Here is a 26,167-nt window from a genome sequence, read left to right as displayed (position 1 = left end):
AGACCACTCTTACCGAGTCCAAAGATCAGGGCTTGATCCATCACCGTTTTTTAGCTCACTGCACCATCCCAGCTCAGAACTTGGCTATATGCAAATTAGTCTGACCCTGGCCCAGTGCATCATGGGAACAGGGCAGACCAAACTGCCATGCCAATTCTTATACTGGGAAGTAAACAAGCTACCGGGGACCGGTTTCTGGCATTTCAGCCGTCTTCGGCCCGGCTTGCTTGAATCCTGATGGTGCAATGAGCTAGGGACTCACATCTGAGTATACCCTTCCACGCTTATGGTGGACAAAAATGATTCAGAAAAGGGGGTGGTGATGAACAGAGTGTCTGAATTAAGCAGACCACTCTTACCGAGTCCAAAGATCAGGGCTTGATCCATCACCGTTTTTTAGCTCACTGCACCATCCCAGCTCAGAACTTGGCTATATGCAAATTAGTCTGACCCTGGCACAGTGCATCATGGGAACAGGGCAGACCAAACTGCCATGCCAATTCTTATACTGGGAAGGAAACAAGCTACCGGGGACCGGTTTCTGGCATTTCAGCCGTCTTCGGCCCGGCTTGCTTGAATCCTGATGGTGCAATGAGCTAGGGACTCACATCTGAGTATACTCTTCCACGCTTATGGTGGACAAAAATGATTCAGAAAAGGGGGTGGTGATGAACAGAGTGTCTGAATTAAGCAGACCACTCTTACCGAGTCCAAAGATCAGGGCTTGATCCATCACCGTTTTTTAGCTCACTGCACCATCCCAGCTCAGAACTTGGCTATATGCAAATTAGTCTGACCCTGGCCCAGTGCATCATGGGAACAGGGCAGACCAAACTACCATGCCAATTCTTATACTGGGAAGGAAACAAGCTACCGGGGACCGGTTTCTGGCATTTCAGCCGTCTTCGGCCCGGCTTGCTTGAATCCTGATGGTGCAATGAGCTAGGGACTCACATCTGAGTATACCCTTCCATGCTTATGGTGGACAAAAATGATTCAGAAAAGGGGGTGGTGATGAACAGAGTGTCTGAATTAAGCAGACCTTATCTCCTTTCTGGTGAAGAATTCGCTTGGTAGTTTAGTCTGCCCTGTTCCCATGATGCACTGGGCCAGGGTCGGACTAATTTGCATATAGCCAAGTTCTGAGCTGGGATGGTGCAGTGAGCTAAAAAACGGTGATGGATCAAGCCCTGATCTTTGGACTCGGTAAGAGTGGTCTGCTTAATTCAGACACTCTGTTCATCACCACCCCCTTTTCTGAATCATGTTTGTCCACCATAAGCGTGGAAGGGTATACTCAGATGTGAGTCCCTAGCTCATTGCACCATCAGGATTCAAGCAAGCCGGGCCGAAGACGGCTGAAATGCCAGAAACCGGTCCCCGGTAGCTTGTTTCCTTCCCAGTATAAGAATTGGCATGGTAGTTTGGTCTGCCCTGTTCCCATGATGCACTGGGCCAGGGTCAGACTAATTTGCATATAGTCAAGTTCTGAGCTGGGATGGTGCAGTGAGCTAAAAAACGGTGATGGATCAAGCCCTGATCTTTGGACTCGGTAAGAGTGGTCTGCTTAATTCAGACACTCTGTTCATCACCACCCCCTTTTCTGAACCATTGATTCCTATGGGCCATGAAGCCCATAGGAATCAATGGGAAATACCGATTCGGTATTTACCGAATCGGTAAATACCGAATCCCGCAAAGGTGCAGGGGGTGTCACTTTGACACCGTCTAGCACCCCAAGTACAGGCTTGTGTGCCATGTGGCACACATACATGCCCTAAGGGCATGTCTGTGTGTCACATGGCACAGGTGTCCATGCACAGAAGTGCATGTACACCTGAATTCGGTATTTTACCACCCAATTGGATTGGGTGGTAAAATCCCGAATTCTGAAGGCCTGTAGCACTGTAAACAGTGCTACCTACATCTGGGTTTTACCGAATCGGTAAAAAAACTGATTCGGTATTTTACAGAATCAGTAAATTTACCGATTCTGTAAAATCAGGGCCCCTACATCTCAAATTCCCAATTAGCGGTTGGTAATGGCCGAAATCGGCCGTTACGGACCAGTAATTGGCGACCTACATCTGGCCCTAGGTCTCACAAAGTATCTGCTGTGACTTTCAGTCCCTAGGTGTCAGAAGTCTGGAGCTTTGGGTCTTCTTTTACAAGCATTCACACAGAGGTTTCTTTCTTTTGGGTGTTTGACCCAGGTTTATGAATGTTCGGAGTAAGTTTCTGTGCAGTGCCATTGTTTCCACAGTACATTTACTCCTTTTTCAGCAGTTACTTTGGAAACTTACTTTAAACCTTCTCGCAGTTCCTCATCTAAAATGGCCCCAAATGTCTTCCATCTACAGGAAAGTTGTGTTCCCTTTTAGACACTCTGACATTAAAATTAGGCACCCTTTCCTCTGCCAGTGTGGGAATTAGTTTTTCCTCCTACTAAAAGCATAGACTGAAAGTTTAGGGTGGCTGAGAACCCATTTGAGATCTCCACTGCAAAAGGATAAGTAGGAAGGGAATGGCGGGTAGCCCCATCCAGGATGGCTGCCCCCGCATTGGGCTTAGGAAAGCACACCCCAAAAGGGTACGACTAGTAAGAACAGGTGAGGTGAAGATATCATGTGTTTTAGTTTCCCTCTCTCTTTCTTATTCCATACCCCTTGTCCCAATCTCTTGGTGATCAGCATAGATTTCTTTACATGGTAGTCAGTGGTTTCAGCCAAGTCTGGATACTCGCTCCTTTTAGTTCTGGATTGCTGGTTACTGTAACCTTGACTGCTTGCCTAGCACACGTTATCATTTCAAATGATATATTCAGGAGGGAACCTGTCTCAAACCTTAGACGCACTTGCTATGTTACATTAGGAGGCTAGGGTAATGAAATCAGAGAATAAGACTTTATGTTCTGAAGCCATTCAAGTCAAAAAGGAATTGAGTTTTCTATTAGGATCAGAGAGTAATAACGCAAGTCCTTGGGCATTATCACCACCAGAAAAGGACTCTAAAATAGACTTCTATGCACTTGCGCCCACAAGTAAAACTTGCAATGCCACCAACACATCCAGAGAGGTTTTCTGGTGAGCCAAAAAATATGTTTTCCTTACCCTCTCCTCAGTTGCATTTCCTAAGTAAACCCATGACTTTTCCTGATGATCAAACTAAAGTAATCTTTGTCCTATGCTATTTGAGTAGGAATGCTGCTAATAATAGGGTTCAATTAGGTGAGTGCAGCAGCGCACTATAAGTTACTATATGTGGCCTAGTGTGCGAAAATGCTAGTGAATTATTGAGCTTCACTTAGGGCGAACAAGATTTAATAAAGTATATATCCACTATTTATCATCTGGTAGTTGGGCTGAATAGATAGAAGGTAAGAGATTTACTCTATTTTTTGAAGAGTGTTTTACTTGGCATCCTTGGCATTATTTCCCCTAATGTTTTGCCTTCAGACCTCCTGTTTTTGCTGACTTTGTTTTTGCTATCCTTAGTATTCTGCACACTTTACTACATCTACTCACTCAGTGCTAAAGTACTTATGCGCTTTCCCTAAAATATAGTAGCATTGGCTTATCCATAATCAGCACTTTACATTTACTTATAGGTCCCTAGTATAGTACACTAGAGGTGCCAAAGGCCTATAAATTAAATGGTACTAGTGTGCCACCCACTTACGTAGCCCTGTAAACATGTCTCAGGCCTGTCTGTGCAGTTTTAAAATGCCATGTCGACCTGACAAAATAAACATTTTACCAGGCCCAAGCCTTCCTTTTTAATACATATAAGCTGGCCCAAGTAGGCTCTGGATAGCCCAGAGGTCAGGGTACAATGTATTTAAAAAGCAGGTCATGTACTTTTTAGTTTTACATGTCCTGGTAGTGAAAAAACTCTTACGTTCATTTTTCACTACTGCAAGGCCTAGATCTCTCATAGTATAACAGTATGATAACCTTACTAAATTTTCTCAAAATAATTCCCACATGGGAAGATATCACTGGTTCATGTTTGCTGTTTTCTGAATCCTAATTTAAAATCCTAACTTATGGTGAAGTCAGATGATTTTAAATTACAATTCTGAAAATGCTACTTTTAGAAAGTTGGCATGTTCTTGCCATAGGTATTTGCACCTGCAGCCTGTCTCTGATCACACAACCAGATGTAGTTGCCAGTTGGGGTTTATGCATTCCACCTAGACAGCCACACACAATGGGAGCGTAGGTGTGACTTGATAGCCAATCCTGGCAGGATGGGATGGGATGAGAGGAGCTGAGCACAGCCTAACTTATAACTAAATAGGATGTGTCCTGTCCACATACAAAGGTCTGTATATTCCCCTGCAATAAGTATGGAGCTAGGGCAGGGAGGGGGGGCTGCTGTGCACCCCAAACGCATGTCTTTGAAGTCTCACTCACTTCGAAGGCACCACTTGCTATAAGTACTAGGTCTCAGTCACCACGACTTCACTACACTTCTGAATGGACTGCTGTGCTGCTGAAAGGACTATCACTCTGCTGGACAGCTCTACTGGATTCCTTCTTTGCTGTGCAGAACTGCCACCTGCTGCCCTCTTGCCTGGGTGAGAAGGAGTGAGCCTTCATCTCTTGAATCCAGGGCGACTCCAAGGGCTAGTTGTCTGGCCTACATAACAGTCTTCCAACTGCTGCACCTGGACTCTGCCAACTGTGAGTCTACTCTGCCAAGATGTGCCATCCCAGTCCTGGACCCTTGGAAGTGGGCCTAAGGTTCCTGCCAGTTGAACTGATGCATCTGCTCTACTGAGTGACGCATCCACAAGCAGAACCAACACATATCCTTGGCTGAGCAGTGCATCCTGAGGAGAACCAATGCATCATTGCTGCTGCATGGATTGGACCTGTCGCAAAAATCCCACATCACCTCTGCCTCTCGCATCTTAGGACCAACACATTGCATTTGGAATGGCTACTGCACAATGCATATTCCCGTCGCAAGCTCCTTTCATCCCTCATCTCTGGCAGCCTCGATGATGAAGCACTGCATCGCAGCTACACCCCTTATCAGAGCTGATGCATTGCCTCAGCTGCACCTCGCATCCTTGCATCCTTGACACCGGACTTCGCATTGCAAGCCCAGCAAAAAGGACTCTCAATGCTGACGTATCGGGACCTCACACTGCAGCCTTGCTGAATCTCAAAACCAATGCCTTGCCCCGGCTGTGTGATGGATCTTCAATGCAGATCCATGGAACGTTCCACAACCATAATTCAAGGTACTTTGTTCAGCGGTCCTAACTGGGTCCCTGTAGCAAGACCGTGCTCCATCACAGTCCGCCTAAACGTGTGATAGCGATTTGTGCATTTCGGTGCTACTTTTCTTTAGAACCTTTAAAAATCCATATCTCCATTTCACTAATAGGATTTTTGTCATTTTGGTTGTGCATTATTTATGAAAGCCAAATCTATTTTTCTAACTTCGTGTAGGATCTTTTTGTGTGGTATTTTCACTGCTTTACTCTTTGAAGTGTTACACGAATACGTACACAGTTCCTCTAAGTTAAGCCTGACTGCTATGTGCCAAGCTACCAGGGCGAACGTAGGTTAATTTAGGGTTTACCTGCCTCTTACCCTGACTAGTATTGTGATTTCTGCTTGAACAGGAGTAACACCACAGTCAACCGGCAACCCAATTTTTAACACCTATGTTGAAGTATGCTTGCTTTGTTTCTCCTGCCTTTTGGCTAAGTTCTAACCCTGGGTGTAGTTTGCAGAGTTTTGTTACTCGGACCTCCGTAAAGTGACAAAAAAACTCCCCGGAGTTCCGCCAGTGGCGGGGTGCAGTGGGAACTGCCATGCGCGCTAGCTTTCCTGTCACTCGGGTAGAAATTCTACCAGAGCAGCAGCTCGCGCTCGTTAACTTACCGTTCGCGAGCTGGGGGAAAACTCAGCTGCACTTCAGAAAGCCTGTGGAGTTTCTTGAGCTTTGGGGTGATGTGGGGCCATCTAGTGAGGTCAAGGATGAGTCTGGCCACTGAATTCTGTATGATCTGCAGTCGCTTTATGAGGGTGGTGCTGATTCCTGAGTAGAGTGCGTTTTTGTAGACCAGTCAACTGATGATGAGGGCTTGAGTGATGGTGTGTCTGGTGCTAACTGGGAGCCATTTGAAGAGCCTATGGAGCATGCAAAGAGTGACAAAGAAAGCAGAGGAGACGTCTTTGTTCTGTTTTTTTCATGGTGAGTTTGCTGTCCAGGATGATGCTGCAGTTCTGGGTGTGGTCTGTGGGAGTGGGTGTATGTCCATGTTCAGTAGGCCACCAGGAGTCGTTCCAAGGAAGGGTGTTGCACACGAAGAAGAGTACTTCTCTTTTGTCTGTGTTGAGTGTGAGGCAGTTGTTTGGTATCCAGTCCGTGAAGCTGGCCTTCATAGTGGCTGCTTCTTCAAATAGAGAGAAGATGAGCTGTGTGCCGTTGGCATAGGATAGGATGTTCAGCCCATTTGTTCTGGCGGTGTTGTCCATGGGGGTCATGTAGACGTTGAACAGAGTTGGGCTGAGGGATGTGTAAAGACTTAGATAGGGAAGTTTGTCTGTCCATTAATGCAGAAGTATCAAGTGTTATTGCAAGAGCAGGCAAAACGAATGCTGACCATTCTGTTCTAGCTGTGCATATTTTTTCTATATGCATGTAATTCAACCTAGAGGATTGCTACTGCATCCAAATTCATGTGCATCAATTCCTTCTGGACAAGACCACCTAAAAGAACTTGAGAAAATTCAAAAGTCTGCACGAAGGTTTTTAGAGAAAGCTAAAGCTAAATAAAAGTTCCTTCATAAATATCTTTTTAAAAATCTATGCTGACAGGTAATAGTATACTGTAAGTGAAAAAGTCTGATTATTCACAATACATTTGCATTTGAAAAAAGGTTCAAAGTTAATACACAAGTTTTTTGGGACATTTACCATTGAACAAATCATGAATCCTGTAATGATTCAATTACATTTGCCAAAATCTATGGAGATACATTCCGTGTTTCATGTCTCTTTAGTAATACTTTGATCTGAAAAGACAGATCTTGCTCCAAACTTTCCTTCTATTCAGGTGGATGCTGAAAACGAATGCAGACTACTTAATATCTTAGGTGCATGAATTGTTAGAAGACAATTGCAGTGTTTATGGGAATGGAAAAAATATTGCCTTGAGGAGAGATCATGGGAGCCATGTTTAATCTGCTTGCTCCACAGTAATTAAGGGGGTTGTACTGAAATCATTCAAATAATCCTGGATCCCTGCCACAGGATGTCGACCCTTGGAAGGAGAACTGTTATAATCCATGGTACATGCTCACCTGTGCTTGCTGGATATGTGTGGAGATGCATACCTCCAAACCAAAAATCAGAGGTGCTCAAATCATCTGCTTCAAGGGGGTCTGTAGTGGGTGCAAAGTGGGAGTGCCTCTTGATGTGAGGCTTTGTGGCTGTGAGGGTGGAACTACAGGAAAAGTGCAAGTGGAATCGAGACAACATTTACCAGAGTGACATGTGACACACTCAATTAATGGCAGTGCCAATATTCTAGCGAAAATATCAGCAAATGGACTGTGTACCATTTGTTGATCTCAGCTGGGACTCAACCTAGGTAGATCATAATAGAACCTCTTCATATGATTTCGCATGATTTAGGGCAGATGAGGGGCATGCAGACTGAGGCTCTGGCTATCTACTGATGCATTGAAGGCCTTCAGATTTGTAGACTGGGAATACCTTTTCTGCTCCCTTGAAAGGGCTGGTCTTGGCAGTATTTAATCTCCAAAGTCTTCTTGCTATATTAATCCGCTACAACAAATATCAATTTGGTGGTGTAGTCTTCTCCTGTCCAATAAAGGTTGACCAAGGCACGTGACAGAGAGGCCCGCTATCCACCCGCTTCTTTTTGGTCTTGCAACCATTGTCAATCATGATCCGCTAAATAGAAATGGTACACAGAATATGTAAGGCAGCCGGCCCTGTAAGAGCATTCATCTATTCAGATGACATTTTGCTCTCATTTAACGCTCCTGAATCTCTCTCCCCACAGTAAGGTCCTTCTTTTAAAAAAAAGTTCTTGTAAGAAATGCACATTGCGTAATGGGTTCTAGTCTAGTTATGTACTCCTGTGAAATAAAAAAGGAAACATGAACAAGTTTGGTTAGCAAAAGTAAGGTTCACCAACTAGAAGGCTCTGTGTAGCATTAAAACAATAAGGAACATGGGGTATGCTCGGCAGTTATACAAACAAAGGGCAGGGTTCCAGATAATGAGGACTCAGACTTGAGGGGGGAATGGACATTGGGGCTATTTCCAGCCTCATCAGTCGTGGGATTATGTATATGTTATTTATGCAACATCAGTATGCAGCTTGGACCAGGGTGTATCACAGGATGGAGCAGGTACCTCCTCCTTAGGGGATAGAGCAATTAATAGTTACTTAGTGGTTGCCATATATTTTTGGACCTAGAGGTGAGGGGCTGGGGCGTAGCATATGTGTCACTCATAGTATCACAACACACTAGAGCACAAATCCATCCTTCAGTCTTCGTAACTGACACGGCCCCTCCAATGCAAAGAGACCTGGGGCCTCATTTATGAGGCTGTGCGTCACTTTTACGCCGCTGGTGCGTCACTTTTTGTGACGCACAAGTGGTGTAAAAAAGCGCCTTGTTGCGACATATTTACAAAGTAACGCATCTAGGTAGATGCGTCACTTTTTAAACCCCTGGGCCACATTATACCTGCGCCAGGTATAATGTATGCAAAGGGGGCATTTTGACGCAAGAAAGGGTCATAGAAGTGGCGCAGTGAAATCTATAAGATTTCACTGCGCCATTTCTTGCCCGCTAATGCGTCAAAATCTTGCGCCTGCCTCACAGCAGGCGTAAAACTGACGCAGGCACTGACAACATGGGACTTGCCCATGTCAAAGTATACATTGCTGGAGTTGCGTCACTTTTGTGACACACTCCAGCAATGCGTCACTTTTGCGCCTACAGATACGTCAGAAATACTGACAAATCTGTAACTCCTTGCGACATGATGCGTCATATTATAAATATGACGCATCAATCATGTCGCAAGGAGTGCGCACTGAGAAGTGACTTATCGCTGCTTTCACGCAGCGATGCGTCATTTCTCATAAATGAGACCCCTGTTGTTTTGCTAATAAAAGCACAATGGCTGCAAAGTGCCTCACTCCAGTGGGGAGGGGTTTGACATAAGCTAGCAGCGCTGTTAAAGGAGATGGGGCGAGTTCGAATTCAACACTTTGTTATAGAATGCATTATATTTGCTCCCTGTAGGTAAACACCAATGCACAATTCCATGGCAAATGTCAAAAATCTGCCGGTTCTCTGGCACATCTGGCACAACTATGTGGTTTAGAAGGATCAAACTTAACCTTTTAATAAGGAGGGGTATACACGCGACATAGGTATTTGAAATGTAAGAGTTTGTGTTGGTGGTTATTGGAAACTTATTTGGTCTGTTCACAGCAGAAGCACCATGTCGTGTCAGGTAGAGGGCCACCTAGATCTCTCTCCCAAGCTGCCTGTGCCCCCCTTTCCATCACTGGCTTTAGAAGCAGAGCTGTGTGGTATAATTGCGAAACTAAATGGGAGCTGTCCAGTGCTGTAATAATTAATGACCATGATGTAAATTCAGTGGGCTCTGCTGCTGCAGTCAGGATTTTGCCATGTATTGTGTTGTGTTGTGTAGCCGGTATAATATGAATCTATCCATTTGTTACATTATGCCCTTCAGCTAGGGATGTGACAGGTCACGTTTCTTTGTTTGTGCTATTCGGAGCAAGCGGCAGCCGGATAAGGTGCCTTTAGTATGAGCCTCGAAGTTAGCAGTAACCAAGAATTATCAGCAGGGGGGATATGTGGGGAGTATAAATGATCGTAACTTAGATACGTTGAAGTTCAGCCCAGGCCCAGCTGGTAGTGAGGTGAGTTTTAGACCAGTACACAAAAGTGTGTTGTAATTCCAATGCAACAAATGGGAAAGGCCATTCTTATGAATCAAACGCTTTTTCAGCATACAGTAAGACCTCTACTGTGAGGAGCTTGGGATTGATTTGATTGAGAACAGCAAATCTAGTTTGAAGGTTTATTTATATGGAGCAGTTGGGGATGAACCCTGATTGCAATAGAGAAATTATTTTATCCATTAGTAAAGAGAGGTGGGTAAGAAGAATCTTGGCTAAAATGTTATTGTCATAATTCAAGAGGGACAGTGGCCTGCAAGAGATCCATTGGTCTGGAGGTTTGCCCAGCTTGAGTAGCAAGGTAATGACAGCTTTGCACAGTTTTGGTGGGAGGCTTCCTCGCATCAGGGATTCTGCGTAGAATTCGAGTAAGTATCGATTTGTAGGCCTTATATAAAACACCGGTAAAACCATTGAGGCCTGAGGCACGAGGGTCATTCAAGTTGTCAATCTCTTCACATGTAATAGGGGAAGCGAGGGACTGCTGTTGTCCAGTATAAAGCCACATCATGGCTATGTCAGCCAGGTAGTTTGCGATCATTTCTGTGGCAGCTCCACATCTCGCTGTGTACAAGTGAATATAATAATGAAAGAAAGTGTCTAATATAAAGTCATCGTTGGTGACAATGGGGCATTCATCAGGGTGGATTTGTGTGATTAATGAAGCCTGGTACGGTGGGTGGCATAGTCCAGCCAACGTGCAACCTGGCCTCTCCCCTTCTCCATAGGCAGAGCATATGCGTATTTACAAAGATAATTAACTTCTCATAGTGCTACTTCCTGGAATTCCTGCAATAAGGAAATGTGTCAACATGATAATGATGGAGAGTCATTGGCCAATGTTTGTATTTCTAGGTCTTTCATTGATTGTTCAATGGTTACTAACTATCTGCTTATGGAGCATAATACTCCTGAATGCTTGCCGATGCATACCCCTCTGATAGCATCCCAAAGTGTGGACTAGTGTTGTACAGTGACAATATTGAGCTAGAAGTATTTGACTATTGTATCTCGTACTTCGGAGCGGAGTACATCATTTAGCAAGGCATTCGAGGGAAAGCACCAAGGGGCTCATGGCAGTGTAGCTTCAGGGATATGTAAGCTTAGGACCACCAGAGGGTGGTCCGATAGGGTCTTGGGAAGGTGTTCAATGTCAGTAAGTGTTAGTGTTAGATTTGGTGTGAGATACCAATGTTCAATACGTGACCAGGATCCATGTGGGGCAGAGTAGGTGTAACTTTTGGCAGACGAATACCTATAACGCCAGGCGTCCGTCAATAGAAAAGACTGAATAAGAGTGGAAATACTAGGGAATAGTGGGGTTTAGTGATTAGTCCAGTGCCAGTTGTGTCCATAAAGGGGTCTATAGTTAGAACAAAATCTCCTCCCATGAACAATGTGTGAGCTTGCATTCAATTAAAATGTACGGATATATCATAAAAAAATTCTGGGGTATCCATGGTGGGCGCATATATGTTAACCAGGAGGAAGGGTACAGCAGACAGAGTGCCAGATATCATCATCATCATAAAATCTTTATTCGTCTGTGGCCAGCCATAAAAGAACACATCATTACATAATAATAAAATGCAGTACAAGAATCCAATATAAATGCCATGAACAAGGAGAAGACTGTAAGCGTAACACGCATCAATAACACAATTAATGAGTAGGTTTAAAAAATAATCACTGTGGGATAAAATAAATAAGATAAAAAGTCATTTTCCAATGATATTTCGTGACCGAACTGCAGAAGAAATATATTTATAGACCATTAAACAGGTGTACTCATCATTTAAAAGCTGAAGATGACACAGAGCAGCCCGACATTTTCTAATATCTAGAAATTTTAACAATGGTTTTAGAAAGGCACGTCTTTCATTAATATACAGATTACAAAAATACAGAAAGTGCAATGTGCTCTGTACTGATTCTGAGTCACAGGGCATTAATCCAAATCGGCATCAGAATATACTTCTCGGGATATGAATCCAACAGATGGGAGATTCCAAACCTGAACCTAATAAGCTAATACAGTTTGGCGTGACTAAGGTGAAGGGATAAATAAAACTCCATACCAGGAGAGCAGACTAGAAGTGAATGGTCTACAACCCTTTTCTTCGTTGTACTTGTTTCCTGTCTGTCTCTCAGAGAATATAATTGAGTTAGAAAATCCCTTTTCAACTTTGCCCTTGATATTTTGGCAATGTTCCAGGGATTCTCAAGACAATCCAACAACCCCAGAGTCTCCAGTTGCGCTCTGACATTAGAGAACCATGGGATTTTACTCACCCAATCCAATTTTAAGCAGTCTGTGATGATGGCGCGATTTAAGACTACCGCTTCCTTTGCCCAAATGTTATGCCACAACAACAAAGAAGCCAAATCTATATGGAAGGACAGAAGAATCCCCCTGAGCACGCTATTACAGATGGTAGCAGCGGTGGATTTAGGGATGCTCAGAAATCGTTTCATAAACCTATTCTCGGCTCCCTGCAGGCGTTCAACTTTGCAAGAGCCCCAAACTCCAGCACCATAAAGGGTGACAGCACACATACATGCTTTATAAATTTCAGTCTTTACCTTAATAGGTCGAGAGCCTAGTTTTTTTGTAAACCTGAAAATTGCCTCTGAGCTTTGATTAAAACCCCTAATCCTAGCCTCTAACAGGTGGGACCAGGTGTTATTTGATTAAAAAAGAATTCCCAGTAAGGAAAAAGTGGGCACATAACGCAATTTCTCATTATTAATAACACATGTCTTTAACATTGCTGGGTATTTACCTACCACCATGACATTGGATTTAGCTACTTTTGTCTTCAGGCCAAGGTCATCCATGTAATTGTTTAAACTGGTTAAAAGCCTCTGCAACCCCATTCCCGTTCTAGATATTAAAACACTGTTGTCTACATATAGTAACGCTAGTAACAACCTGACACCTATTTGGGGGACATCCACGTTCCCAGTTTTAATATGGCTCTCTAGGTCATTTATGTACAGACAGAATAAAAAAGGAGCGAGCACGCAACCCTGGCGTACCCCGCTGTTCATCTTAATTGGAGCTGAAAGTTCGCCGTCTGCTCCATAACGTACCGTCCCTGGGACATCCTGATGCATTGCTGCTAAGAAGTGTACAGGGAGCGGTTCAATGCCCTTTTGCAACATCTTCTCCTAGAGCCCCCCCTCTCTGCGCCCAATCAAAGGCGGACATCAGGTAAATGATCCCTAGGTAAAGGGATCCAGGCTTGGCTAAGGTGTATTTACCTATGACTAGTTGCAGGTTAAGGCACTGTTCGGCTGTGCCCAAGCCTCTCCTGAAACCATATTGGATGTCAGAAAATTTTCCAGTTTCCAAAATCCAGTCCTCCAACCTTTCTAAAATAACTCTTGCAATGATTTTACAGGGACAGTCAATTATGGATATTGAACGATAACATTTGGGATCCGCCCAATCGCCCTTTTTAAAGATGGGGACTATTATCACGGTTCTCCAGGAGTCAGGGGGACCTAGCACAGTGTAGCAGCTTAATATGTTTGTAAGCAGCGGGAGCCACAGGAGAGTATTAGCTAAAAACAAATCCGCAGGGACACAGTCAGGGCCTGAGGCCTTATTCCTCACAGTCTTTCTTAAAGCCCTGTTCACTTCATCTAAGGTTTGAAATGCCAAGGTTGAGGCCACAGAGTTAAAATTGCTAGAAAGATCTAGTTCACTACCAGTTTTATAGAGATTTGAAAAGTGGTTGACCCATGTCTCAGGCATAATTATCGTGTCAGTCTTCCTGTTGTCATTCCCATTGAAATAGTCCTGGTTGACAGTTTGCAAGAAAAGTTTGGAATCCCAGCTTTGGCAGGCTACATGGAGTTGCACCCAAGCCTCATGTCTAATCCCTAGCTTGCGTTTTTCTATTGCCTGCTTATATTCGTGGCGTGACTGCTTCACATCTAGTATATTTCGGGGTGTTGATTTCAATGCCTTAATTAGTTTTTTGTGAAAAAAAGTGCAATTGCTGTCAAACCACCTCTTATTACTCTGAGTAATTGACTTTATTTTTTTAGTCAGTATAACATTTATTGTCTCTTTTATTGAGTCAAATTATATCGTCATAACTGGAGGGTTTATGGTGTCTTCCAGGCAGACTAAAAGTTGGGTCAAATTAGTCGTTATAATTTTGGATAGAACCAAGTCGGGATTTATAGTAGACCACTTCCGAAGCAGCCCCTTATTTTTAACATTGGATAATGGACCCGATCTGATTATATCAATTTGTTCATTGGATTGTGTATTCAGTTCTAACGACATAGGGTAATGATCACTGTAACAAATTTTATGAATTTTAAAAGTCGGGGAATGAGGTTTAAAATACCCTGAAAGAGCAATAAAATCAATTAGAGTGCCTTGTCCTTACCCTATATATGTAACAGGATCCGTACTAGCAGTGATTATAGGATCCACAGTAAGGAATAAGGAAAATTTAGTCAAAAGTGAGTTAAAAATATTACCACAGGGATTATGATTAAAATGGCAACTACCATCAGTCGCCCCATCCACCAAGTGACATGCAGCCTGTTTAGACAAAGGGCAAAGTTTACAGTTAAAGTGCCTCCCAAAAGGACTGCAAAATCTGTTCTCAGATCTTCAATATGGCTTGACAGGACATTGTCCAGCTCTTGGGCAATGCTAACATTTGTCCCATTAAAGTTGTTGTGATAGAAATTTACAACCAATGTAAAGTTTTTTCTGAGATATCAAAAGGCAGCAACCCACTGGATCCTCTTCTATTTCACATGGTATGAAAGAGATTGCTTTGTGTGTTAGTATGCATACACCTCTGGAATATATGCAGTAGTTTGCAAAAAGATGTTCTCACCCCAGTTGTCGGGAAAACGGGGAGTAGCAGTTGTCGGAAAAATGGGGGAGTAGTCCCTGGAGCGAGGTGGGTTTCCTGTAGGTAGGCTATCTGTATGCTGTGCCTAGTCAGGTAGGACAGGAATTGAAGCTCATTCTATGGATTAGAGAACCCAAATACATTCCAGGTAATGCGTTTCAGCAACACAGTATTGACCTTGGTAGTGGGTGCAGTCATTTAGAAGGGTATAGAATAAAAGAAAAGAATGTGGTCGTAGGAGTAAAATTGTCACATAGCTATTATTGTGTGTTCATTCCCTTTCTTAATATTAAAACTAAAAATATCAAAATACAATAGAACAAATCCAACCCCCCCCCCCCCCCACACAGATAGCTAACAACCCACTTCCGGTGAAACCCATCAGTAATTTAATCAAACAATACCAAACATAAACAGGCTGAATCTTCCTTGGTGAGAGGCAACACTCTATGAGAAATGAATGAAGATAATTAGTTATTAGGCTTTACAAGAAGTAGAGACTGTGTCCGTCAGGGATGAAGGCATCGTCATAACAACAAGTTGTGCATTGGCTTATTCCAGCTTCAGATCCAGCATCATATGGACAATTAAGCACATGAACCGGTTTTGAGAAAAATGGTGCGCAGGATGAGTTTGAGTTCATTAGATTGCCGGATGGGAGCCATCTGACCCATCGTCACCTGGTGGGCTTCGTGCACCATGGCGCTGTTTGCACAGGTTTATGGCATCCACTGGAGTGTCACAGATGTGGGTTCTGTCATCTAGCTTTGTTCTTAGTAAGGCCAGGCAGAGAACTGCGCTCTGTCAGTGGCATGTGCAGAGATTTGCCTACTCTGCAGTCAGCTGAGAACGCAGAGTATAGGGAAAACCTTGACTCCACAGTGATGTGAAGTTAGCCAGCCCCCGCTAAATTGGCTCCCCGCCTCCACCCCAATAAAAAAGCGCGGGGATGCCGCAGTAAAGTTAATTGACCTTTTTTCTTTTTAAATGCCTTTTCAAATATTTTTTATTGGGGGGGTTGAGGTGGGTGGGGAAGCAGAGCGGAGTTCCACAGAGTTTTTTTCCTACTCCGTGGACCTCCGCGCAGTGGTACTATGACAGCTCCTCCCAGGGTTAATTCTTAGTCGCGCCGAGTAAATCATGGAATACTTTCTGTTGGCCTTTCATGGAAAGCTTTTAGCATCTGTGAATTTGCAATGTGCCTCCTGCACTGTGGGAGTGAAATTGGCATAGAAGGAAAGTGTCATACTTTGACACATACGATCCAGATCCTTTGGTAGCAGACAAGCAATTCACAACCTGGACAGAAAACTCACTTGACCTAGTATTGCCTAGAAAAATCCTTTCAAAAAAAGCAGACCCTTCAAATCCCCTTGGTTCACCCCAGAACTTTGTGACTTGAAAAAACAATGCAAAAAGTTAGAGCGCTCATGGAGGAAAGACTGGGCCACTAATAAAAAAACAGAATACAGAGCAGCCATCAGGTCCTACAAAGCCTCCCTTAAAACAACCCAGGCAGCCTTCTTCGAAGGGAAAATACAAGCCTCCGCCAACTCATCTAGGGAAACATTCCACATTGTTAAAGAACTTTCACCCCAACTCCATGTGGCCGACATGCATGGGGCCAGCCCCCCTCCCAAAAAAAGAAATAAAAAGTCTTGGTGTCTGGCTCGACCAGGACCTCACCTTCCAAACCCAAGCCAGGAAAACTGCTGGTGTCTGCTTTGGCCTGCTTCGCACTGCATGGAAAATCCTCCCTCTATTACCACCTTACTCTAGGAAACTCCTCATTCAGGGTCTCATCATATCTCGACTGGATTACGGCATCGCCCTTTATTTAGGCACCCTGGAATCGGTCCTAAACAAACTCCAACTCGTCCAGAATTTGGCAGCCAGACTGCTCACAGGGACAAAAAACGGTTCTCAGCCAAACCTGCCCTCAGCTCCCGCCACTGGCTCCCAATCCGGGAGAGAATCAAATTTAAGTCCCTCTGCATAACGCACAAAATCCTTCAGGGCAAGGGCCCCCCTATCCTAGGAACCTTGATTACTCCTTACAAAGCCAACAGAGAGCTAAGATACGACCACCTCTTTCTCGCAAACACTCACAGAATTAGGAAGGCACGAACAGGAGGACGCCTATTCTCCTATAACGCAGCAAAGCTCTGGAACTCTCTCCCCATTAACATTTGCAAAGAAGCCAACCTACTGAAATTGCGTAAACGCCTGAAAACTAGCCTCTTCCCCTAGGTCACCCCTGCTCCTTAGCCAGCTCCACAACTCAGTGCTGGGATGCCCCCGGGTAGCCACGCGCTTTACAAATCCAATTCCATTCCAGTGCAGTGGAGCATGCTCCAGAGGAGTCACATGACTTTGTTGTGGTCTCGATAACTGAGAAGCTTAGCTATTATAAAATGGGAGGGTGCTCAGATGCCGGTTGCGGGCCAAGGGTTCTGTGGGCTCTTTTGATTGTAAGTGTGGGTGAAAAAAATCTTTCCTGCCAAATTGTTCCCTAAGCAGCCGAAGTTAATAGATTCTGCGACCCCTAATGCATATGTTATTTCTGCTTGACCTTGCCTCCAAGTCCTCTACTTTCACAGCTGTTTGTTTAAGTATTTAATTAGTCTCTCAAGTTTATCCATACGTTTAACAATGGAGGCACTGACGTCTTCGAGATCCGAGACGCACTATTTGTAAGTAGAGATAGAGATGCTTGTTTCATGTTGTTCGGATTTCTCGTGTATGCTTTACAGCCGAGCCGTTATTGCATCTAATTGGTTGTCAACTGATCGAACCCTGCATGTAGCTCTGCTAGGATAGTCGCCGTGCCTTCGAGGGCGGGTGTTTCAGGTTCTGTTGTATCTGAGGTTGTACCACATGGTCCCTCGTCCTCTCCACGCTGAGGGGTCTTGGCAACATCAAAAGAGAGTGGACGATCATGGGGGTCGGAGTGCCCCATGTCCCATTTGCGCAGAGAGGTAGGAGAGTCCCTAGGGTTGTGTCTGTTGATGAAGTCAAGGATGCAAGCAGCTTTCAAGGTAAATATATGTACAACTGAATTCGACCTGACTTGAGGCATCCAAATGGGTCAACTGGCCGGTGGGCACACGAGTAGCACAAGTAGCAGCAGTTGACACACGCAAGTGCATGAGCATCATAGAACCCCAAACGTTGGCAAATGATATTGGTAACTTCCAGTAAGTCAACAGGTCAAACTAAGGAAGCTTGCAGAGGACACATTGCGCAATGTACCATATTTATTCCAATATTTTCAGTCACTGATTCTGGGTAAGGTCAGATTAATTAATTCCCAGTTGTGGCAAAGAGAAGCACTGGCTCATAAAAATGCAAAGCTCATAGCCAAGTGTCCGAGACCGGCGGTGCTATTTGCGTCTTGTGTGTCTTCAGTAGTTTACCACCTCCCTGCATGCAGAGGCCAAGCCTCCAAGCCTCAGGGTTACGCAGAGTCCCTTCATCGACCACAGTCCCAGGCTCTCCACACCACTGGAGTCAAGCTATCCAGGCTGATGAAGGCTGATAGCCAGAAACCGGTCCTTGGATGCTTGACTCCGGTCTGGGAAAGACATGGCTGGGTAGTTCGGACTGGACTGTTCCCATGAGGCACAGGGTCAGAGCTGATTTGCATATGGCCAGTGTCTAACACAGGGTGGTGTGGAGTGCAAAAAAACGATGGATTTAAGCCCAGATCCTTGTACTGGGGTGAATGTATGACATTGTTCTCCATTCTGTCCATCAACTGTGTTTTTTGCAATTTTCACCCCGAGTGTGCTGGGTATATTCAGACGTGAGTCCTAGGCTCTCCACACCACTGGAGTCAAGCTATCCAGGCTGATGAAGGCTGATAGCCAGAAACCGGTCCTTGGATGCTTGATTCCGGTCTGGGAAAGACATGGCTTGGTAGTTCGTACTGGACTGTTCCCATGAGGCACAGGCTCAGAGCTGATTTGCATATAGCCAGTGTCTAACCGAGGGTGGTGTGGAGTGCAAAAAAACGATTGATTTAGGCCCAGATCCTTGTACTGGGGTGAATGTATGACATTGTTCTACATTCTGTCCATCAACTGTGTTTTTTGCAATTTTCACCCCGAGTGTGCTGGGTATACTCAGACGTGAGTCCCAGGCTCTCCACACCACTGGAGTCAAGCTATCCAGGATGATGAAGCTGATAGCCAGAAACCGGTCCTTCGATGCATGATTCCGGTCTTGGAAAGACATGGCTTGGTAGTTCGGACTGGACTGTTCCCATGAGGCACAGGGTCAGAGCTGATTTACATATAGCCAGTGTCTAACCCATGGTGGTGTGGAGTGCAAAAAAACGATGGATTTAAGCCCAGATCCTTGTACTGGGGTGAATGTATGACATTGTTCTACATTCTGTCCATCAACTGTGTTTTTTGCTATGAGGCATCTGGAACCGGCTTGACATGTTGTTGACTGAAAAATAGCGGTGCAGGTTCCAAAGCTTCAGGCTCGAGCTGCCATCTTGGTCCACGGCCAGGCCACACCCCCCCACAGTAATGTTCTTAATACAAATATTCTCACACTTTTAGAGCAACAAAATCATGTGAGAGCTCTCCCTATGTCCTGTATCTCTATCAAAACAAGTCTTTCTGGATAGGCAGTGAAGTAGATGGCCCAAGGTTTTTTTAGAATATTGGAGTATCCATATCAATAGAGGTCTGAATACTATTGCGCATTAAAATGACTACAGCTTCCCGTTACAAAAATGTTCTAGGAACACTGCTGATACTGATACACGCTGAAGCTTCTGACATAAAAACCTATGTCTAGGGAATAATGAGATCAGAATTAAAATCTGTGACACTTTGGATGCATGCCACACTCAGAAGCCTGAAACTAATCCACATGGAATTGTATTACCAAGACCATTATCTATCTCACCTGTAATCTGTTGTTCCTTAAACACTACATTGTGAAATAGGGGTTGAAATTGAACGCCAACTATTACTATTATTAAGACATGTTCAAAATCTATTTTAGAAAATACCTATCACCATCTATAAATAATTCTCTGTTACAGTGCATAGTCTCTAAATGTAAACCTGTGCATAAGAAGGTAGGAGTTGATCCCCTGCTCCACTACTCAGACCCCTAGGGCGCAATTCAGGCAGCCAAATAGTCAAATAGCCAGTGACTCCCTGGTGTGGAGGAAATGGCATGACAAATATTTTTCTCTTCTGGACTATCTATTCCTCAATGTAATGCCTAAGGACTTCCAATCCTAAATTATGAACACCATTAGCATTAAACACAGTCAATATATTGTTTGAGATGCCCATTATAAGCATTCATGACCAACCTACCTGAATCCTTGATTTTGAACTAACTGAAGACATGGGGGCCTCTATTGGGGTTTGAGTTGTGGATTTTTCATAGTTCTTACTAAATATCTATTCTCCAAATCCATTAGAAACTCTAAGAAATAAATGGAGCAAACATACCTTGGGTAGGGAACATTCAGCTGAATTTTCATCCCTTATTACAAGACTGTTGGACCTGGCTCTCTCTGCAGAGTCACCCCCTAAAATGTTGCCTTAACCCATCTGGTTTGCTGAATTATTTTCTGTTGGCTTTAGGACTCTGTATACTGTATCACTGCTAACCATTGCTAAAGTGCTCCATACCTCTCAACTAAACATGGTAACCTTGGTTTACACCCAACTGGCACAGTTAATTACATTATTTAGTCCCTAGCAAAGTGGTACTACATGTGCCCGGGCCTGTAAATTATGTGCCTCCAGTACTCTTATTAGCCTTTTTAAACATGTCTCAGACCTGCCATTTGCAGACTGTGTGCAGTTTAAACTGTCATTTCGATCAGGCAAAATAATCCTTTTGCTAGGCCTCAACCTTCCTTTTTGATATGTATATGTCACCCCTATGGCAAACCACAGACAGCCCTTATGGTGAGAAAGCTTAGATGTTTCTCCCACTTCAAAGCTGGCACCAGGTATATATATTGGACCATCAGACCAACTTGTCAGTACACTTCTGGACCTGTTGATACTACAGAAGGAGGTCTGCCCTACTGCCAGAGGACTACCCTGCTGCTGAAGGCCTGCCTTGTTGTCTGAGAAGGAAGACTGGACCTGCTCCCTTCCTTCCAGTCTCCTTGCAGTGACGTCAGCTATCTAACCTCCTGCTCAGAACTAATGGGACATAACAGGCCTCAGAGGCCTCTCTGAAACTGTCCAGCTGACCTGCTGCACTGCACCTGCCATGCAAGAGTAGGCCCCTGATCCCCAAGAGGCGTGTCTCTAGGTCCTGGGCCCTTGGTTGGCATCAGAGCGCACTGCTCTGACCCAGAAGGAGAAATTGTGGAGTTATGAGCTCTACATGACTGTGCACATGCCAGTTTGCAACAGGATCTTTTCACTCACACCAGCCAGCTTTGGTGAACCCAACTCTTCACACTACAGCGACTGTAAACGAGCACCATCAATGAGATATCTGCAATCTTGCACAACTGCATAGACTGCAGCGGTAACCACCAATGCAAAGCTCTAGCAACGGGCATCCGTGATGCCTGACCTGCCCCTCGCGCCACAGTGACGACCATCTGTGATACTCTCCTTGCTACTCGTGGCCTCCTCCACCACAAATAAAACTCTTGGTGCTGGACTTTGGAAGGTGATTTTTTGAGCTGAGCCATTCTCCTTCGCACAACCAGATGACCTCAAGTGCCACTTTATGCTTTTAGGTGCTACACTTATCTTAAATCTTTGAAATTGCACATCTCCTAATCTACTTCTTGCATTATTGTCGTTTTCAAATAATTTAGTAAATTGTGCTCTATTTTTTTCTAAATTGGTGTTGGATTTTTCTTGTGTTGTGCTTGCCCTTATTACTGTTTGTGTGCTACATAAATACTTTACACATTACCTTTAAGTTAAGCCTGACTGCTCCTGTGCTAAGCAACCAGAGGGGTAGGCAGAAGTTATTTAGTGATTTTTTTTGTGGTTCTCCCTGAGGATGATTGGGGCTGTTGCTTGAGAAAGGTTTCACCCCCTCAACCAACACACCAAATTCTCACAAAGACTGTAAAAGAGGTGCATGACTGGTACTGGTTCCAGCAAAATTTGCACAGAACATGCCTTTGAGCGCATGTAAAATATTTGAGAGACAACCAATTAGGGTATGATCTATTGTGCGTGCTGCTGGGTTGAGGGTTATTTGAGCCTACTTTCGTATTGGGTATCCTCGTGGACGGAAATGTCCCACACGTTCCCTCAACAGCTTACATGGCGATTGTTCACATTACTGACATCTCATGCTTGACCCTTAGGTAGTTTGTGACATGTGTGGTGGCGATCAAAATATGTATGCTCCTTCTCTGGAGGCAACTGTGTCCCCTCCATGGATGAATGGTTCATAGAACTAATCAAGAACACATCACCCACATCTGATACACTCACCCACAACATGCTGCTTCATCCAACTTGGATATGATTCACACGTTAGAAGCCTAGACTATGGCCCTATGACACCCAAGTGCTCTTGAAACAACGAAAATCCTCACGTTTTCTTTCCCACAAACCACTTCCTCAGTCAATAATCGCCTAAAATAGCTTTAGATTGCAGTCAGGTCTTCTCATTTACTCATTCATTCAGATGCTACCGCTTTAGTGGACATTGGAAGAGTAAAGAGTCATTTATCAGTCAGTTCCTGCTTGCAAATGTTCTAGCCAGCTAATGATGATTATGTAAACATTTAGAACATGCTGGTAGCAATTTCATCTGACCATTTGAAAAAAAACATATACAGCCTGATTCATGAACGGGCCGTTTTGCGAAGCTCAAATAGCGAATCATAAGGAATCGCTATTTGAGACTCGCAAAACGGTATTCATGTAGGAATCGCAATAGTAATTGCGATTCCGACTGATTCCTTATTTGCGATTAGCTAATTGCTAATCGCAAATAAGGAATAACTCCCCATGCATTCCTATGGGCCAAAAGGCCCATAGGAATGCATGGGGAGTCATTCCTCATTTGCGATTAGCAATTAGCTAATCGCAAATGAGATTGCGAGTACAAGGGTGCCAGGGGTGTCCAAAGGACACCCTATAGCACCCCTGCATGGAAATTAACACAGGTGTTGCACACACACATGTCCAAAGGACATGTGTGTGTGTAACGTGCAACTCAGAAAAATGCATTTAAATGCATTTTTTCTGAGTTTTCGCAATTTACCGCGAGGTTTGACCTCGCGGTAAATTGCGGGCCGAAATTGCGATTTCGCAATTGTAAAATGGATGATGAATTACATTTAAGGAATCTCAAATAGAGATTCCTTAAATGTAAATCCTCGCAAATATGCGAATTAGCAAATAGCGATTTTTGCATTTGGGATGTTGAAAATTCTCAGAATCTGGCCCTTTGCGAGCCGATTCGGCCTTGATGAATAAGGCTGATAATTCCCGCAAAGCACTGTCCTGCTGCTTTAGTTATGGCACGCTTCCTAAAGAGAGAGTGGATGCTAGCCCCAGGGTAGAGCTGACGCACTCTGCAAGGGGGCAGGAGGGAGGCATGGTAGCAACAAATTAACTACTGCTGTTTTTTCCTCTCCAAAACAGGATGCAAGTACTGTTAACAATCTGGTGTTTAGTTGTTTTGGTTTATTTTAAGGTCTGCTGAGGAAGGGAACACAGTGTACTGTATGTTTGCAGCATCGTGTCACAGTAACTATGACTTTGTAGAATGGAAATTTTTCCATGGTTTAAAATGTTCTGCTTTTGCAGTTGTATTGTTGTGCGTCGAGGATCACAACACTGATATTACATTTGTTGAGTTGTGTGCAGTCCATGGGAAGTTCTGCTCTCCCAGGGAGTCCCCGTATTTTCTGTAGAATGTAAAATAAATACCTAACAAAAGAAAACAGACGCATTATTACAATACAGGAAACTCATTTGTTCACTAAATTATAGATAGCATTTGTAAGTATAGAAAGTCCCACAACAGGAGTACTCTTTTAAGTACTCTTACTTGCCTTGGTGATTTGACCCCGAAACGTCCAATCCTAATCAGGCGCATTCCTTTCTATTACTACTAATTGTATATGACTATTTCCTGAATGTTCCCATGTTCTTCCTATTTTTATGGTTTGTGAGTTGTTCCTTTGCTGCCAACTATGCATGTGTTACAAATTGCGGCCGGCTTTATGTTTCTTTTTAAGTTAACTAACCCCCCCCCCCCCCCCCCCCCCCCCCCAAGAAATAGGCAGTATAACAATTGCATAATGAATAACGTCTTCTATACACAAAAAACACCAAGGTTAAAATGAAGGAAGTTATTGTTAGCCATGGTTTTTTTTTGTTTATATGATTTTAAATTATTTTTAAACTACCTCAGAAAGTCACTTAAAAAATGCACAGAACGTAGTTAAGGTTGCAAAACAAAATCTAAAAACACACTGACATTTGTGAGTTAAGGTTTGGTAAACTAACCATAATTGCACCCCTTTTGTGCACTTCTAATGACATTGCATATGACATCACTCATGACATGCAAAACCACATCTTTGATGACATCACTGATATTATCTCAAAGGACATCATTAATGGCATCACTGGTAGTGTCCTGCAGTGATACTTCGGTCATGCACAGCAGTGGTGAGGCGAAGGCCAAGCCCTGTCCCCAAGCATCTGCAAGTGACCAGTCCACACTGTGCATGGACTTTGGCAGTGTACAGTGGGGTTGGACAACCTACTCTGTGCTCAGCCTTCAGCTGTTTTCAATGGTGGTCAGCAAGGGGCATGGCCAACTCTCCAAAGGTGACCTATCCCTACTGCCCACAGCCTTTGGACCATGTGCTGCAGGGGTTGGCCAGGCCCTGTGCATGGCATTGTGCCTCGAATAGCAGCAAGTGAAATTGGTAGCAGGACCTGGCCTATGGCAAGACTCTGGGACTAAGCCATAATGGTCAATATTTTCCTTCAACACTCGCCGCATTCAGAAGGCCCGCCACTGCCGAGCAAAATGCATTTTGGGAGGCATTTAGGTAATTCTGAATGCGACGAGTGTTGAAGGGAATTATTGGATAAAGGATTGATATACGATTCAGACACTCTTTTGACACTGGAGCTGGAATAACACATGTGGTTCATAACATTGGATATTTTCATGTTTATTACAACATTTTGTATATGATGTAAATTTTTCCAAAAATGTGTTTTGCATCAGATTAATGTAAACATTCACTTGCTGATTTTGTCATGTTGTAAGCTGTTGCTAATCATTTTTTCACAGTGTCTAAGTATCCATTGTTGTCTTTAAGTGTATGTTATTGTGAATTGTACATACGTGTAAGTTCGTGTGTGAATTTGATAAGTCTGTGTTTCTTTTTCAGTCCTAAAAAATTGTTTTGATCAATTTTTAAATTAATAAGAAACAGGAATGGTCTAATAGAAATTCCATTCGGACAGATAAAAGAGTTTACAGTTTGTTACTGCATGAGTAGTAGGAGTGTACAGTAGTACGGAGCCGGGTTCATTGTTTTGTGTTTTGCACTTTCTAAAGTTGCATTTCTAAAATAGTATTGTGAAATCCAACTTTACCAGAACAGATGATTTATCATTACCATTCTAAAGATATGAAACATGACTCCTTCTCAATCAGGAATTTCGACTTAAAAATGGAATAAGGAATTCCTTATGCTAACCTACGAGAGGAGTAGGCCTCACAGTAGTGAAAAACGAATGTAGGTGTTTGTCACTACCAGGACATGCAAAACTTAAGAGTACAAATCCTACCTTTGACTTACAAGGCACCCTGCCCTATGGGTTACCTAGGCCCTATCTTAGGGGTGACTTTTTTGTAATAGAAGGGGAGTGTAAGGCTTATCAAAGGATTTTAAATACCAAGTCAACAGGGCACTAAACTGCACACATAAGTGGCAGGGCTGGGACATAATTAAAGGGCTACTTGTGTCGGTGGCACAATCAGTGCTCCAGGCCCACTAGTAGCATTTCATTTACAGGCCCTGCGCACATGTAGTGCACTCTACTAGGGACCTACAGATAAATTACATATCTCAATTGTGGATATACCAAATGTAACCATGTTTAGGGGAAAAGCACATGCATTGTAGCACTGGCCAGCAGTGGTAAAGTGCTCAGAGTCCTCAGGCCAACAAAAAGAATCAGCATGAAGAGGAGGTAAACAGGCAAAATATTTGGGGGAAGACCACCTTAAAGCGGACAGGTCTATCAGCTATCCAGCGTGGTTGCTCTGGGAGAGG

This window comes from Lissotriton vulgaris, chromosome 8 (genome assembly GCF_964263255.1).
Source record: "Lissotriton vulgaris chromosome 8, aLisVul1.2, whole genome shotgun sequence".
NCBI lineage: Eukaryota > Metazoa > Chordata > Amphibia > Caudata > Salamandridae > Lissotriton > Lissotriton vulgaris.
The sequence above is the reverse complement of the archived record's forward strand: the minus strand, read 5'-3'. Positions refer to the sequence as shown.